This window comes from Columba livia, chromosome 10, assembly GCF_036013475.1.
Source record: "Columba livia isolate bColLiv1 breed racing homer chromosome 10, bColLiv1.pat.W.v2, whole genome shotgun sequence".
In the NCBI taxonomy this organism is placed as follows: domain Eukaryota; kingdom Metazoa; phylum Chordata; class Aves; order Columbiformes; family Columbidae; genus Columba; species Columba livia.
Genome location: NC_088611.1, coordinates 13,192,726 through 13,211,575, shown reverse-complemented (window position 1 = coordinate 13,211,575; position 18,850 = coordinate 13,192,726). Strand labels below are relative to the sequence as shown.

Below are 18,850 nucleotides of genomic sequence, written 5' to 3'. Positions count from 1 at the left end.
TGAAGGCAAGGGTGAGTATCTGATGTGAGGTGTGTGGCTTTGCTCTGAACATGGTCAATTGTCCCTCAAATTCAATGTCCATGTGCTTGTCTGTTGAGTGTCCCAATAATCATGTTGTAGCTGTATTTTTGGAGTTTATCACCTTCTATAAAAAAGAAAAAATGGTTCACAGTCTGAAACTTCCCCAAATCCTGCATTAATTAATAATTACCTCCTAAGTTGCATTAGTATTGACCATGAGAGATAGACTTAAATTAAAAAAAAATCCTTGTATGAAAGATTGACATTAGGCCAACAGCTTTCCAAGACAAAAAATGTTTTAGTTCTAAGCACTTTTCAAAATGGCCACCATTGCTATGAGAAACTCTGTTTCCATGTATATAAAACATACTGGAATAATAACATCTCATTTGATTATACAAAGTAGTGTTTCCCTTAGTGTTTTAGTTCTCAAAATCCCCAGAATACTCTACATTGAAACTGCTCACTTGAGAAATTAAGTACTGTATGTGATAAGACAGTCATGTGAAATTTTTAAGCTGTCGTTAAAAACTATTATAATTAGGACAAACTATATGAAAATGCTTTAAAATTGAGACCCTGGTGAATTAAAAATTAAGGGGTATATTATGTATTATCATGTTGAAGGGCAGGGATTTACACATGCAACTCCCATTAACACTAATGTGAGTTGCGTTCATAAATCCCCATGCCGTGTGATGAGCATACACCCTCTCGCTTGTTTTCGCTGAACGACCTCAGCTTTCACAGTTCTCCAACACAATTCCTCTGCCTGCGGAGAAGGAGCAGAACAGCAAATCAGAAGTTTAAACTGTTTTCCCTTATAAATCTAAGCCCCCAGATAGAGCCAAGTGTATTTCATCTAAGCAGTAGCTGTGCTCCACTAAGATTTACTTATGAAAAGTAACTGTCACAGAGCCTGCTCTTACCTGCAACTCCTCCTGTGCTTTTCCCCATGCTTAATAACTAGGAGTTGGGCTGCGATCGTTCTTTTTTATTATGGCTCCTCTATATGTAGGAAGCCTATTGCTGGGTGGGCTTGTAAAAGCGTTTCAGTCAGGAGCCTTCAAAAGGACCCACATTCAGGGCAGTGTGCGATTCCTGTGTGGTGAGTGAACATGTCCCGTAATGACAGCGCACACTGATTAAACACGTAGACTGAAGCCTGAGCAGGGAACAGGAGTCAATCCGGTGCCTGCGCTGGGCTTTGGGTCACGGCCGGGCAAAGAATGAGCTGCTGGGGTTTGGGCTGCAAAGCATTGACAGTTCACTTTAAGTCTCAGGTAGGTCTTGTTATCATAAGATAAGCTTTAAAAAGTGAACACAAAAAGCATATTGATATTTATCTATTCATTTGTTTGTTTATTTATTAAATCTTGACCTGTATCTAGAAATAGTTTTAATGAAGGTGGTCATGGAATCTGTCTTGTTCTCGTCATCTCCTTTTTACAGCCTTGGATTTGGCAATATTGATACCTTACTAAGGTAAGTTAGTTCATCTGTAACTTGGGGATTGCTGGGAGTTTACTGATGGCACTCAATACAAATGGCCTTTTGTACTGCTTTTATAAATGAACCCATACTGCTTGTGCTTAAAATACATTTAAATGGTCATATTACCCCACAATACAGCTTATATAAAAAAAAAAATACAGCTTATACCTCTTGTCTTTCTATGGCATTGCAAAATTGTAATTATACCAATACACTACATTCTTTACAACCTATTTTCCTTGAGGCAAAATAAATAAATCTAAATAAAACAGATATATGTAAAGTCAGTACATCTCCTATTTTATTAATTAACACCTGAGCAAAATGGTTTTCCTCCCTGTTGCCGAGCCAGAAAAAGCACTGATGAATTTTCAAGCAAAGTAATGAATGCCAGGTTTATTTCTTTATTGGTACCTGTGGATTCTGTTGTATTGCTTGTTAACAGATGCAAGTGGGCAATATAACTATTACATCAGGCAATAATATAGAAACCCAGGCAGTTCCTAAGCAACAGCCCAGCACTGATTCTTTCCAGCTATTCTCTAGGATTCCCTCAGACAGAGTAAGTGGAGTTGGACAATATAGTCTAATTTTGAGAAAGGAATAAAGCATGAAACTGGTGATTTTCAAAATCATATTTTTGCAGATTTCTTACCAAATCAAAAGAGCTAAAATTGAAAACTGTCAAAAACATTTCAGCTCAAGAGCTGTGTAAACTTTTCTATTGTTCAGGCAGCTAAACAGACACAGCTATTTTGCTTTATACCTTGCCCACAAGAAAGGCAAAAGATAAAGATCATAATAATAGAGCCCCTTCAGCTTGTTGGACTGAAACTGGATTTTGTGGTGTTTCCTTTTGTAGACTCACTCATCAGTTTAGCCTAAAACATTTTTCATCTGTTCTGTATGAATTCCATGGTCAGTCAAATCTGGATGCTGACGGAAAAATTTATAACAAATGATTCTGTTTAAGCCATATTGAGTGTGTGTGTGTGTGTGTGCGCGCACATATAATTTTTTGTGTACACAAGATAAAAAGGTACATTTCAAAGCAATGCCACTCTCAGATGTCACTGTCTGATACAGAATTTTAGCCTACATATTGCATATTGTAAAAAGGACATCTGCTTTATATATAACTGGGGATTCAATGAGGCAGCAAAGCTGGGATCTTTTTTATTATCCATAACTTTCCTTGCAGTGGACCAATCCAAGCTTGGACTCTCTCAGTTATTTGGAGAACATTGTTTCCACACTTTGGTTTAGTCCAATATGGCACTCTGTGTCAAGCTCAGATTTTGAGCCAAACTTCTATGAAGGATAACACTCTTTCTTTTAAGTATGAATAATGGCCTTTCAGAAAACAGTTTATATTTAGAATAAATAAGAACAGACATACATGTACACGCGCACACACTTATGGACCCAATGCACGCGCTTCCAGGAGCACAAACATGAACAAACAAGACAAAAAAATACTGTAAACCAGATGTTCTCTGGGCTTGAATGCTCCATTGGTTTCCATACACCATGTAAGGTTCTGGTCTGCTAAGGGAGCAGAGTAAGTTCCACACAGGATCTTGCAGTGCTAACAGTTTTGCCTTGCATGGGAGGTGGGAAGTGGTGGCTTTCTTCACTGAGAACTTTGACATTTTGCAAAAAAAACCTGATGACATTTCCAAAACAAAATTCTCTGCTGAGATATTTGAGTTATGGGCCAAAATACTTTCCTTTTCGGCCAAAAAAAACCCAAAAATATTCTAACTCATTAATGAGAGCTAATGTCTGCATGCCTTGAACCTCTTCTTCTCTGGGCTCATCTCCCCCTTCTTGTTTTACAGCAGCACGTTAAGAGCACGCAAGATGGAGATACAGAATTTCTGGGCTCCCACCAAGGTACCAATGCAGTGATGGTGATTCAATGGCTTTTCTCTCCTTTCTCTACTAAGCTGTTTCAGTTTTCAGGTGTTAGATATTTTTCAAATAAGCAATAAATTATGGCTTGACACAGACACTTTCTGCTCCCTCAAAGGGGAAAAGAAATGTGCATCTCAATGAAAACCTCATTTCCTATTAGAAACCAGTTTTGATGAAACAAAGTCACCCAACCAGACAATCCAGTCCACACAATTTCCACATATTTCCATCTGCTCCTTCTTCCCTCCCAGTCTCCAACCCATTCTCTACCTGATATATGTTGACATGAAAATTAAATCACTAAAAAGTATGAACACTTTAGCTTTAACAGAAAGTCAGGTTACTATCTCTAGCATGGAAAGTTAAATGAAATCATGCTGTGTGTGAATTCCTATTGATTTCTTCAGAATTGATCAGAAACATTTGTCAAACTTTTGTTTTCTTTCTGTCCTACATCTTCTTTAGACACATAGTTAAACATACTAAGGAACGTTTACATTTTAAAAACGTGTTCTCAGGTCTTTATATAAACTTACATGTAATAAAAGTGACTGGTGATTTATATTATCTATATACATTCAGATACTTTATTTTCTAAGCCACGGTTTTAAAAAATAGGTACTTAAATTCGGACACCTAAGTCTATGTTTACAGTCTTCGGTTGTTGGATTTTCAAACGTTAGTATTCAGAAATCCTGTTTTGCTGTTAACTTAAGGTGCCTAGAAGTTTGGACAAAAGTTACATTGGGCTGTCTTTCATCTATTAGAAGCATAAAGAGAAAAATGAAAGAAGGTTGTAAACATACAAAAGATGTAGAGGCAAAAATAAGAAAACTATAAATCCATGGTGTTTTCCCACATTTAACTGAAGAAAATGAATTCCATTGGTATAAGGCACATGAGCAAAACTCAGCAGATTTATGCTTGCTATACTGAATTTGACCTAAAGCCTTCCTTCAAAACATTTGTCTTTTCTTCCTCAGGTTCACACTGAGGCCTCTAGTTTCAAAAATGTGTGTGTGCTTCTGCACCTAATGTATATGCATATTCAGTGTGACTGCATATGGAAATGGAGCATCCCTGCCAGCAATTTTACATCCAACAGACTTTTTGCATGTGCAAGTCTTGGAGGGTTGTATGCTATTGGGGTAATTGGGCATGTAAATCCAGCAGGCAGTCACACACACAGCTATAATGTCTACAGCTGCATTAATACTATTTTTTTTAAACCAGCTAGCAAAAGCAAGTGAGAAAAATGATACCACTTTATACACCTGGACCTTTAAAGAATAATAATGGAAAACCCCTAAAATCTGATTATGGATCTTGAAATGATGTGGTTCAGCTTTCAAAACCTGCCCCTGCGTCCCCCTCATAAACACAGGTCACACATTTAGGTACTGTTAGATTTGTGGTTTTAATTACAAACAAATCATTTTGGGTGGCAGTAAACATAAACTGATGTTATTCTAAAATGTAGAGGAAGTTAATTTAAAAAAAAAAAAAGGAATAAATAAATAACTCTATAACAAGAAAAAGTTAGTGGACCAGCTGTGTAAATAATATGAACAATGTTAAAGAATAAAAGGAAACTGCCAGAGCCACTTGGGATGAGGGGGCAGCCTAAAATCACTGATTCCTCTCACCAGGTCTTGTTCGTTGGTTGTGCCTGTTTTTTCCTGTCAACTCCAGGTCTGCTTGCACTTTCTTGAAAGGCACCAGAAGGGAAGGAAAATGAGGTTATCTCATAAAATAATCTGCTACTATTTGGTAATCACACAGGAATAGGGATTGAAGCAGTAGCTTAATTTTAGGACTAGAAGGTGTATGAAGTAATTAGCTGAACATTTACTTCATTCATCAGTGCAGAGCAAATGTTGAATAGTGTTTAAATCAATGAAAAACTTTCATGGTTTGGCTCCGGGCTTTGCTGAATGACACCACTTGTCCATTAAAATGCTCTGAACTCCAAACACCGAGCTAAGGAGAAGGAGCTCCTTACTTGGAAGCTTGCAATGTAAGAAAGGCATCCTCTAATGCCCTGGGGGCAGGGGTTGTGGTTTTGGACCTAATGGGTGAGTTCTCCATTCTTCATCTGAATTTTATAACAGTTTTCAAGGCCTTGAAGATAGACTAGGATCAGCAGAGAAGAAAAACTAAGTGATTCATATGTTCTTGTTGTTGCTTAGAAGTTCTATGTAGTAAATCAGTAATATAAAATACTGTGGTTTAGTCTAACTAGAGATCTCTTGCTTGGATACATAAGCATGTAAATTAAATTTTTGGGACTTTACTAAAAGACAAGGTACTAGGAAGAAATTATTAGTTAAATACTAATGATTATTATTTGGCAGGTGTAATCCTTACTTTGTAAGTGAATGCAAGGCTTCCCAAAGGAGCCAGAGGTGCTCCCTCTGGACAGGAGCTCCGTATTTCTCTGCAGAGATCCAGTGCAAGGTTGAGGCCATGCTGCTTGGCGGACATCAGCATGCTTTGATCACCACAGAGAACAGAGCTCTCTAAGGCTCAGGAATCTTCACATTGATTTACTTTAGTATTTATGATATTACTGTTTATGAGAAGTGGGATTTTTTGTGATGCTGATCAAGACCACAACCCATTAGTGCAACAGCAGTTCCTTTACAGAGAGGGACCCAAGTTGCATGTGGACTAGACATGAAAGATACAGGAAGGCTGAGAAATTCATTAACAGTTCCCTTGGAAATTCCATCCCTCACCATCCTGCTGCCTTTCCAGCAACAGGATTTTGCAGTAGGAATCTCTTCTCCCAACACCAGTCCAAATCCTGCAATGGTAGCCAGGAGTGCTATTAAACAACCAGACTGAGCTAACATTGCTCCTCAGCTCACGGCAGCATAGCTGCTCTGCCATGTACCCATGCTCACATATTGCCATAGTTCCCACCAATGCAACCTGAGATACGGCCCTACTGCTGCCTTGACGAAGCAACATAAACTACTTAAATATATACTGAAATTGTTTTGCTGTCCTGCCACAGTTGTAGTTATTGCTGGTACATGCGAATCACCATGAGCCACTGTTGGGCTAAAAGGTATACAAGAGCAGTTACTAGACCATGGGTCTGACTTAAACTCGCAAAGAGCCAATGCTTTGCTTCTGGTTTAGAAGGCAGAAAATAAACCAAATAAACCTGGTGAAGAACTGTCTGAAAAGGCTCCCATTGTGCCAGTATGGTAAGTAGAAAGTCACTGTTGAATATACATGGGCCAGATCCAAAAATCTGTTTAACATTGTGGGAATTTTTGTGCTGACTATGATGGGCTTTGCTGCAACCCGTGGGCTCTGACCTGCCATATCCTGTGCAGCTGTACAGTTATCCTTGCACAAGGAAATTAGGTATATTGTAAGCATGAAATTACCTGCAAGCACTAGAGAACCAATTTATGTCAGTGACATGAACAAATCAAGGTACAGGACAAAACATTCAGGAACTGATACACCTAAAAGGTAAATCAGAGACCTAAACAAATGTAAATAATTTGGAGAAATCTGTAAATAGCAAGAAAGTGGAAATAGCACCACTTAGGGAAAATTTTCAGGCCAATGAAATCCAGGAGATGACGTCAGAGAGACAAATACTGGCATTATATAAAGTACATGAATGTTATGAGATGCAAAGACTTTCAAAAACAAGGCCAAGCTCGCTAATTGTTTTCCAGCAGATTTATCATTCCCAGCACAACACCCCATCCACTGACACAGCTGTTGTCCTCCACCTGGTATCTTCCCCTTGCTGTCATATTTTTCATAAAGGTGATTGCAACATTTCTGTGCCATCTCCTCCAGCAGTCAGGAGGACTCACACTGAGGGAAGGTGTTTGGAAATCAGTGCCTAAGAACTGAATGCTCCCTGTATGAATTCTTTCTCTGCTATGAAATATCTGAAGCCTGCCTGGTGCCTCCTTCATTTCACGAAGAAAGGCCATGGGGACAGGAAAGCCAAGACAAACTGCACCAAAGGGACTGGAATTTTAGAGGGTTTCTAAGGAAAGCCCAACTGGCACGAAATGAAGTGGCCTTGTGGGCCCTGGCCCTCACCGGCCACTGCCACAGGGCACATATTCAAGGATGGTCATGCTCTCTTTGACTTTTAGTTAATACTGTTAAGCCAGTGCCTGAGCCACTTTGGTGAGCTTGCAAAGCATTTGCTGTTCCTTTTCGATCATGCTTCCATGTCCCTGGTTCATTAGCACATGGGCAAATGTTTATTGCTATTTTTGCATGATTGACTGCAAGCTATACCCTTCCCCAGATTTCATCAGGATTTTCTCTATTTTATTGCTCTTATTATGAAGTATAGTCTCTGTATGACAGCAGATAATGGTTATGGTTTGGGTTTGGTTTTTTTGTTTGCTTGTGTTTTTTTCAGTCTCCTTTGCCAAGTCTGAGTTACTTGCTTCCTGACTGAGTTGATTTGCTACCTTAATTTTTAGAACATATTGTTGTAGTGGCTATGTGACTTAGTATGTTTGTGTGAAAATAAGAAAAAAAAAAAATCTAACTAAAATATCTCTCTCTCTCTAAATATGTTCCTAAAGTAAGTAGATGTTTATTCAATAGGGCAATGGTGTGCTTAGAATTTAATTACAACCTGAGTAAATCTGGTGTTCTAAATTGCTGCCCCATCCTCCAGCAAGAACACCTAGAAGACTAACAGGAAGATAAAGCACTTCTGTGTAACTTTTACCTGCTAACAGCATTTCTGTCATTGCAAGATCTGGCAAGAGAGTCAAACAGCATGTTTTCCCAAAGGTATGTAAAGCATGCAGAACTGACGGAAAGATTAACAAGTTTTCTGTGGAAGGACCGTACATCTGCTAGGGTGAGGAGAGCCTCCACTGATGTGCCACTTGTAAATGCATATGAACTCTGTAATAAGTGCCGAGCTTTTGCTCAACAGCTGCAATCTTTTCATTGTACCTCTTTTGTTGAATTCAGATAAAAGCACTTCATCGTCAACAAATCTAATATCTATTCTTGTCCCACTTGAAAGGGTCAAATGAAATTTCCCACCAGAGAACAAAAATCTCAAGCTGCCTAGTGAGTTTAGGTGGCAAGATGCCAAGAGCGAGAGAAGGAGAGGTAGTATGTCCGATGCCTCGGCAGAGCAATAATGTCAAGAAGCACGAAAAGCTCTCTCCAGGCTTGCACACAGTCATGCAGGAAGAGGCAGGGACAGCAGGGCAGCCAGACACAAGCTGTGAAACCACTTCCCTCCTCAGCTGCCAGGGAGATCCTCCTCCTCAGAGACTTCCATTTAAGAGATCAGATGAAGATATTTGGGGTTGTTCTCTCATGATGGAGCAGGTCTGGAGGCAGGGGTGCTCAGGCTGGAGTGGGAGCCCGCTGCAGAGATGGAAAAGACTCTTGCTGACCTGATGGCCACAGGCAGTATCTCCAATGTACCTGGTTCTGCAGAGAGCAAAGGTTCATCAAGCTGAAGGGGAAGAGAAGATGGAAATTCTCTCTTAAGTCTCTCTCCAGATGTGCATTGCCCAGGACACTGCTTGAAGCCTATACGCAATGTTAAGAGAAGGACTTAAAAAACGCCTTACTTTTACGACAACAGCACCAAACCATTACAAAAATGTATACGCATCTCCAGCAGAGTTACAGTGTGTTACTGTGTCAAAGATATTTCAGTCATTTACACTATAGGTTTCTAGCAGCTGAAGGGACAAGCAGGTGTACATTTAGCCCATTCAGATGTGCACTTAAGTGCCTGTAAATATTTTGCTGGGTCAGAGCTTCTGTGTGCTAACAAGCCACATGTGCCAGAGTGTCCATTTCCCACGAGCCTGAGCTTTGCGCATTCTCTCAAGCCTCTGCAGCATCAGTGCAAGTTGTTCCTATGTATCTTGTTCTAACCATTTCTCCCAGTGCCTAGGCCAAGGCAGCTGTCCCTTCCACTGCAGAAAACAAGTTATCCTGATAGAAGCAGGGCTAGTCCTTTCTGCACGTTGTAGCCCAGCTCATCAGGGACACAGTCTTTGTGCAGTGCCTCCTGATATCTTCCTAGATCCTGAGCCTGGAACAAAAGCACACAAAGAATTTTGAGACCAGATGTGATTGGAAACTGGACCATTTCAGTCTTTCAAGAAAAAGCTATTATGTACCTATAAGTTCTTCTTTACGCTTTTTTGCACAGGCTACAGAATAACAGCACCTAGAGAACTGCTGCACTGTAAACCCAGGGAAAGTCTGTGGCCTGTTGAGGGCAGGGGATGGGAAGTTAAGGCACAAAGGAGACACCATAATGAAAGAACATGGAGTAGCCCATCACTAACACCCTCTTCCCATATCAGCAATTGGACTCAGTTATGAGAATAAAAGGGACATTGGCTGTGAATGACTTAGGGCAGCATAAATATGTATTATGAATTTTAGGCTCAGACATAATTAAATGCCATTTGTCAGCTCTATGCTTGTTTTTCATCTCATTTGAGTTTTACAGAATGAATTAACTAACAAATGTGCCTCCGATTCTACCATAACAAATCATTTCTCAGAATGGTTGCCTCCAAGCAGCAGCGAGAGAGGACTGGGGGGAGTGACCTTCTGCTGTGAAGTTGTCACGTTCCAGCAGAGCCCTGAGTGGCAATGACAGCCTCAGTAATGGGGAGCCCGTAGTGGCCTGGCAGTCTTGTTGATAACTTGTTAATTTATTTAGTGCAGCGGAGCAGAGGCGAAGATCTGGAGTAAAGGGTGGGGTGGGCTGAGCCTCAGGGTTGGAATATGTAAATATTCTAGTTTTGAGGAAAAAAAATTCTAGTTGTCACTGAATGAGATTGGTGATGGGTGCCACTGGCAAGCAAATAGGCAAAAGCTTGTACCAATACAGCTTTCATTAAAAAAGAATACAGCAAATGTATGGTCAGCATGTGTATAGTTTGGGTAATAGAGCAAAAAATACTCCCCTCCTCTTATGTGAAAGTACTTTGAGGGCACACCAAGTGACTGCCATTCTGAGCTGGGAGAATCACATCGTAGGACAAGGAACAAATTGTCTGCCTTAAACAAGCAAAAGGGAAAAAGAGTTAAAGATCATAGGTGAAGCCTTTTCATTGCAGCTTAACTGTATCTTGAAGAATTCCCTCACTTTCTTCTATGGCATTAAAGCAAAGGTCCTTTTTATACTTAGCAAATGGAAGGATTTGTTGGCTACAACTTAGCTGTAGTTTCTGAGTGGTTAAGAAGTGCTCAGAAATTTGTGGGTGATGCATGCCTTAAAGGATCTGACACCTCGTTCAAGTGACAAGCTTCTTCCAGACACCAGTTCCATTGGTAATGGTGCAAAATGGACACCCAAAAATCAAAAATTTCATTTTCTATTTGGAAAGTCTCACAGGTTTTCCCTAGCAAAAAGCCTTCTGCAGCTGTATTCTTCATAATGCATAGTTCATAAATTTATGATAGTTTTTCGTCATATTGATGAAAATGTGCAACAAATACTCTAAAGAGAGATGGAAAGCAGAATTGATAAACTGGTAAATCAAACAAATAAAGCAGATAAGAGTTGTCCTCTATACAGGTCTGCAGACTTTATCCTTAAAATATCTTAAAGAAGATGGGGTAGAAACTATTTAACAAATAATGTGCTGTCATTTGAAAAACAAAAGCAGATGGTGGTGTTAATGTCTCCAGTGACTTAAACATTATGCCATGTGTCTGCAGGAAAACAATAACCCCCACACAGCACAGTTCTACAGACATTGAGAAGTTCTCTTATGAATGAGAGGGAAGAACCAGCACACTGCAGCCAGTTACCAACAGGAGTATCACTGGCAAGTATTGGATCTCAGCCATGAGCACAGCCTTTCCCATGGCAGCCTGAGACAGAAAAGCAAGTTCTCCTCTTCCTCAGCGAGGGACACGGTGCTCTGGTCTCTCTGCCGGCACCCCGAGCCGCGGTCACACTGACCGCGTGTGCTGCCCCGTGGGTGTTCAGGGACCCTGTTCAGCCACATTTCTCCTTTTTGCTCTTTGCAGGCCCTGCATGTGTTGCTGCAGCCGAGCAGCTTCTGGAGGATTTGGAATGCACATGGGACACTTCTGCTCTTGACCTCAATACATGAACGTGTACGAGGAATTTCCCCTGAACGTTTATTATCCCTGGTACCATAGTCAACAGTTGGCTGGGTAACTGAGCAAATTTACTTGAACTCTTTATTTCCCAGGTCTTATTTTTCTAAGTAAGGCAATAAATCATTGACAGGAAAAGTACTCACCAGGCAGAAATTGGGTAGCTCCATGACTTAATCAGCACTGATTAATGCCGGTCGGGAATCTATCTCTGCATTTCTTTGGAATACATTTTGGAAAGTGTAGTAGTTCCTAGCAAAGTTTTGCATGACAAATTAAATTACTTTCATATTCCTGTCTCTCCTTAACTCGTGAGTTCCTTGAGGCTCACACCATCTTTCCATGTAGGTACATACAGGCACTATGTGGACTAGCGCTACCTTGAGAGACGAGGCCAGGATTTTGATGCACAGGGGATCGCTGGATCCACGTCTGGGTGACAGGCAGCAGAAAGGCACAGACAGCCATAGCTGGGTGAGATGCTTCTTTTCCTCTCTGGCTGTAAGAAACTGAAAACACCAAAGATACATCAGAGAGAAGCAGCCAGAGGTAGGGACAGGGGACAGAGCTGCGTCAGAAACAGCCCTTCTGCGGGAGTGGAAGAGGAGCCATGACTCCCTGAGGAAGGTCAAGGCCGGCCAGCAAACAACCCGGGCAGGAAACCCCCAGATGAATAAACAATCCAGACATCTGGTGAGATCCTGGCATCACTGCAATCAGTGAGGTTTTGGCTTCGACTTTGACACTGCCAGGATTTCCCTTGCAATTAGCAACATGCAGCCCGTCTGGGGAGGATGTTCCCTCCGGAAAGCTGCTGGAACTGGGCTGCCACTCGAGCTAGCTTAGTTTCTGTGAAGCAAAGAATAACACCTAGTTAGTCTTGGGCCTCCTGAGTACGAGAAAAATGCTAACTTGAACTCAACAAATATTAGGTGCTAACAATAGCCCTAACTAATATCTGGCTGGGTTGCTGCTGAGATTTTTCAGATGCTACTGAACAGCTGCCCAGCACAGCCATTCATGTGCACTGGGGCAGACTGGGAACAGCTCTGAGAAGAGATTAAGGCCTGACGTACGGCAAAGGGAAAGTAAAACACCGAGCACACAAAAGTGTTTGCGCATCCTTCTTTAGCACCTGCAAGGCAGGTGGGCACATATGAGCCTGGTAAATTAAAACAGCGTATGATACAAGAGCTCAGACTTCAGACTGGTAAGTCTATCAACAGTAATAGACATTTTGGGTTCTACACTTATTCAACTACATAAGCACACAAAGTACCTCCACAATAGGGTTTATCTCAAAAATAAAATAATAATTATATATTAAAAAAAAAAAAAAAAGAAAAAGAAAAAGCTGTGTTGTTAAAGACCTGAGCTACCTGTATTTGAAGATCATTGTCTGAAAAGATGAAAAACATACATTTTCATTTAATTTCAGATTAGTATGGTAAGCAGCTAGATCTGTTCTTTCAAGTGGAGCATTCAGCTCCATTTGTTAGCTTTGTTGCTGATATTTCACCTCACTTTTATTTACTTAACATAGTTTGACAAGAAATAGTGAAATAATATATCCACATGAAAGACTGGCTTGGGGAATAAGTCCAGTGGTTTCAGGGGGATAGAATCAATTATGTCTTTGCCATTTTGGTCTACCTCCATTCCACAGAAAGCACTGAGAAGAGCTACCCTACCAGTTAAACATTTTTGGTAGAAAAAAGTATTTTATTTTTAGTTTAAAGAAACGTGTAACCTCAGTGTAAATCAGGATTACACCCACTTGGAAAACAAAAGTCAAATCACGAGTGAAGCGACACCCTCACCCCAGCCAGGCAGGATGGTCCCTGCTACAAGGAACTCCCAGTACAAAGCAAATCAGCAAATGTTCCTGTTGCTTTTTGCCACATGAAGTTAAAGTGTATAGAAATCACCATGATTGCTCCTGAATAACACAGCAGAAATTATCCTTACACAGCAACCAGCTGGTGCAAGTAGTTTCTGAAGCTGAACTAAGGCAAGCAGCTACATTCTTCAGAAATATCAGAAAGAAAAATTACTTACCTGGTCTGGATGGCTCAAATACATAAAACAGAGTGTTTTACAGATAGCCCAGTCCAGCTCAAATCAGTACTCGTACCCTGAAGAGACCCAAGTCACTGGAGTTTGCTCTGTTTTAGCAGCATATGATGGGACCATGTATAACATCAACTTGGGAGCAGGCAGACATGCTGTCAGGCTGCAGGTACAGCAGAGCGGCTCCAGCTCCTGCATCAGCATCACAGAGATGACGGGAAGTTTTTACAGCCAGAGAGCACTTTGTCAGACAGAGGTCGATAAAAATGGAAAAATAAAATAAGAAAAATAAAAAAGGCATAAATAAATAAATAAGATAAATGAGAGGGAATGACCATTAAATTAAATAAATAAATAAAAACCCCCACACCACAGAGAAATCAAAGTATATTAAAAACTTACCCAAAGAAAAAGCCAGGCCTTCATGCTGTTCTTGTAGGAGCTTAGGTGAAATCTCCCCCTTGTTTTGATGGTGGGGGATCAAGTCTTTAGGAAAAAGGGGAAGTTTAGACATAACAAAATGCAAGAATATACTGCAAAGTGAAGGAAAATAAGTGAGCACTGCTGTACAAAAATAAGGATTCAGTAGCTAGTAGGCAAAATTGTCATCTCTGCACACATCCAAGGACTCAAGTGACCTGCTACTCTGGCTGAGGATGTGCTCCATTAATAATAAGAAAGAGCAATTTAAACTATGGCTTTTTTCATTGTGTTTTATACAGGTTTGGGGAATACGTTATCAAAGGCTCCAATTCTGGCCAAAGTCCACAGGCATCATCACCTGTGGTCAGGCCCTGGATAGAAAGATCAGAGCTGTCTTTGCGTAGCCCTGCTACCAAAACCAGATCAATCAGAAGTAACTCAAAAGGAAATATTCTACAGGGAACAGATGAAGATGCATTTAGAGGAAATAATCCCCATTCAGGATGCCATTATTAAAAGAGAGAGATAGCTATCAGAGCTAAGATATGTCAGGGCAACCTCATTGACATGGGACTGGAGAACTTCTACTGTAAAAGCCGAGAAACTAGGTCAGTGCTTTTTGAAGAGAGGAAAGCTCAGGGTGGACATCATTATTTTATATATGATTCTAAGGGGAATATCTAGGAGAGATGTCAGAAAACTAGTGTCAAATACAAGAACAAATGGGCAGCCTCTAAGAAAGGGAAATGAAGAGAGAGTAAAGGAGACTTAAGCTCAAGAGATATAAACATTTCTGTATATCCTAAGTAGTTGATGCAAGGACTGGGCCACAGAAAGGGCTAATAAGAGCAACCAATAGGGTTTGGGAAAGGAAAAGCTTTGTGGGGTATAGCCACCTGAGAACAGACAAATCTGTCTCTTGATCTTGGTCTGTCCCTAGAATTGACCAAGTTTCAATCTCAAAATTACCTCAAGATTCACATATGGTAAATCTCTGTGCAAGCGCAATAGATTGAAGTGACAATTTAGTTTATCAGTTGAATATAAAACTCAGAAGAACATTAGCCTTCTAATTCTATTAATATAAATGTAATTACAACGGCTAAATCCAATTCAAATCTTAACTTATAAGGGTTGGTGGAGGTAGCAGCCTACAGAGAAAGGCATGATGCTGGAATGCCTGATACTTACTTTTGATCAATAGTTCAGTGTTAATAGACTTTATTTATGAGTTGGAGCATATGGTTTGAAAATGAGCCTAATGATTAGGTCGCATGTGTATAGACACACACTTCTATATATTCTCTAAGCACTAGAATATTTGCATGTTGCAGTTGTCTCTAAAGAAGAAAGAAAAGCCTCTCTGTGGTGTTGAAACAGATTAGAATAGTCTTTATTTTTTTAAAAAAAAAAGGCAAATGCTAACTATCACACAAGTGCAAACATGACTTCCAGAACATGCTGCCTTAAACACAGATCAAACCAATATTCTTTGTTCTAAGTATCTAAGATGCATACCAGTCACTAGCAAAAAAAAAAAAAAAAAAAAAAAGAAGTAGATTGAGGTAATAGCCTGGGGCAAAGGGAATTTGAAGAGAGAAAAGAATCAGTCAACTGTGTAGTTCAGGGTTCTTCTAGTGCATTTTCTTATATCCTCCAAAATTTAAAGGCAGACCTTCATCTGGTGGAAATAAGTATGGCATTATTGAAGATGATGGAGCTAAACTATGGATGTGGTCCTAAATATGTATTCTAATACATACAAAGAAGAAGAGGGGGAATAGGGTAGCAAAAACTTGACACACTCAACAGTCCCACTGAATATGGGTCAAATTCTGAGATCCTGTAAAAATCATAAGGCCAGCCCTGTTCTTTGGGAATTTTCCTTGTTTAGAATAAAATAATGTTTCTGCTGTATTACCTTGCTCTGAGTAACACCATAAACCTTCCCCCCTTCTCGGCCAATGGTTAAACAAGAGATTTTGAACTGAAAGCCTGAAAAGGAAAGAGTCTGAACGTGCTGTAGCTTTGTCCTCTTCCATTCTGCTCAGTGGTAGCAGAAACATACCCCCACCTTTCAGGTGGTAAAAATCCGTAGCAACAAGACACTCAGAAATTTGGAGTTCAACAGACGATTCGATACGCACTTTTTGAAAACTTTCACAGTATCCTCACATCAATTTTTGAAGTGACAGGATATGATACTGAGATGAACTCACCTACCTCAACCACCGTAACAGCCATTGAGACATTGATGTTGACATGGAACCAAAAATTTGTCACGACACTGGAAAAGAGCAAGGATCACAGAAGTGAGTGATACTGATCAAAGCAGATGAGAGTCAGGAATGTTTATACAGGAGATGCAAACGCACACACATACCTCGGCGATCTGAAGCCGTCAGAGTTAATATGCTGTCTATTAAAATTTGTTCAAATACAGCACCTGTCATAGCACATACAGGAAAAGTGTTTGTTAGGTCAATCTTACCCGAGAAGAGCGAGGTGCAGTAAGAGGGGAGCTGACTCCGGCTGGGAGTGGGTGCGTGGCCTAAGCGGTGTTATCTGTGCACATGGTCTTCTCCTAGGCACCAGACCCCAGAGGCTATTGCACTGCATGGACTTTGGCTTTATTCCAGTGTGATCATTTCTCACAATCTTAATAATATTTGCATGTCTGGCATGCTTTAACGTTTGTCTTCTAGCAGTACTCTGATAGGAAGGGGAATGCAATGCTTGTGTTTTACTGATTGTCTGCGGCAGAGATGGAAGTCGGGGGTTTCCTCCAGCCAGAGCTGGAGCTCAGTGCTCTCACCATCCACTTGCACCCTCATGGATCAGAGCTCGCAGGAGAACAAGTGGCAGCATCCCAGCAGCTCAGCAGACACCAGGCAGCTACCACTGTGCTCATCCTCTGCTGCTGTTTCGGTAGCACATATAGCGCTGGTATCAGGAATATACTTAAGATGGATGCTGTATTAAAGAAAATAAGATGGCTAATGAGTTTTCACCCCTCTCTAGGTGCTTAAAACAACATGCCACTACCATAGCAGCTGGGCACTCTGTGGGAAGAGCATTCATATCGCATTCACATACAGGCTATCACAAAAGATTACTTGTATTATTGTGTGTCCTTAAGCACCAGGAAAGCAGCAGATTTGTGTTTTGGGCAGTTCCAAATGTCATTGTTATTGTCCATGCTGTTGTTGGCTACCTTAGCCTGAACTTTGAAAGCTCACTGCATATCAGATCGTCTCAGAGCAAGCCCGTGTTCTTAATGAGTAAATGAAGCTACTGTTACTTTAGTTTATTCTAAGTGTTGAGCCCAGCATGGGATCTAACCCGGAATAGTCATCTTGAGAATATTGCAGTGGAAAGTAGAGCGTAGGATTTAACATTGGAAATTAGAAGTTGATCCTACTTCTTATACAAAATTGAGATTGACAAAATTGAGGTTTATCTACATAAACCTTTAAACAAAGACGTGGCTCTGAATCAAAATTAGGGAACTGGAAAAATGAAGTTGAGGATTTTGTTCTCTTAAAGGAAACTTGCCCAGCAAGACTGTAAGCAGAAAGAGCTGCCACAGCGGAGAGCTAAACACAGATATTAATGAAGTCAGTTCTTTTTCTGGAGGTCAATTTTGAATAAATCACGATTGCTTAAAAATGACAATTATTGATTAAATTTAAACTTAGAACTTAGCCCTCTTAACTTTGAAGAGTCTGTATACCAAATTGATATGAATGACCAACTGAAAGAAAAAAAATCATTATTTAATTAACTACTGTTCAAATTGGATCTAATGCCAGCAGTGGTTTTGGAGGTCTGTTCCCCACAAGTACAAATAAAAGTGGCTTTTGTGAGTCTCTCTCTGCACTCAGATTCCATAGAGCAGCCTACTCTGTGTCTGACTCTAAAGTATAATATGTCCATCTCCAAAACAGGATCCTCAAAAGACAGAGTGAGATCATTTAAAAGTAGCTTATGGGTCCAAAAGTCCAACAGCAAAATGCATAAAGCTGAATTGCACAGATATACAGGCAATTTCTAGACGTACATAAATGAAGCTGAAAGCTAACTGAGCAGGGCTTATGTCTGGAAGAGAAACACTCAGCACATAAATCCAGGAGTATCCAGGTACCTAAATTGGAGATCCTGCTCCAGCTGTATGTCTGACTCACATGGAACCAGCTCACTTTGTGCCAGAGCTGGCGTGGCAGCAGGCAGGATCAGGCCCTCTGCGTATGGAGGGGGACCAGCTGCAGAAGGGAAAAGGGGCGACATGTGGGGCAATGTGGTACCGAACATAGGGGGCTGGAGGTGAGTGAAATAATAAAAGAAGGGGCACCATGTTGGCATGAAGTGATACGCTGTCACGGGCAGCTCCCGAGCTGATCCCACACTTACAGATAGATTGACATTTATCCAGGAGGTGAGTTTGTTGTTCTGTAACTACAGCATTTTCTATTACGTTTGATAAGGGAAAGAAGATTGGATCTTGGTCAGAAATATAAAAATTCGTCTCCTAGCAGGGAATAATAGCAGGAGAACAGGGTAAGATGACAACTGCAGATTTTTTTTAAAAGAGTTCAGTGCAGTCCCTGACAAGAAAGACACATTCTGTGCTAAGACAGCTTCCCATACGCACAGGCAGGCCACCCCCAGGCTTGGGGACATCCTGCCCTGCTCCTTGCCCCTCTGAAACTGTCCTGCTTGTGCCACTCTAGGCAATTCTTGCTGAAAGTCAACTTATTTGATGTCACACAGAAAGTCATTTGAACAAGAAAGGCGGGACCCA

At 40.7% G+C, this 18,850-nt stretch overlaps 1 long non-coding RNA gene across 2 annotated transcripts; it reads right to left on the bottom strand.

Moving 5' to 3' along the window:
- Nucleotides 1-811: 811 nt before the first annotated feature.
- LOC110356104 (uncharacterized) lies at nt 812-16,950 on the bottom strand. Of its 2 annotated transcripts, XR_010475095.1 has the most exons (4): nt 16,433-16,950; nt 14,029-16,336; nt 11,703-13,867; nt 812-9,502 (listed from the first exon to the last, which is right to left on the bottom strand). It is a non-coding gene; the product is annotated as an uncharacterized LOC110356104 (long non-coding RNA). The 2 variants fall into 2 exon arrangements; XR_010475094.1 differs by having other exon boundaries at nt 14,029-16,950.
- Nucleotides 16,951-18,850: the final 1,900 nt, after the last annotated feature.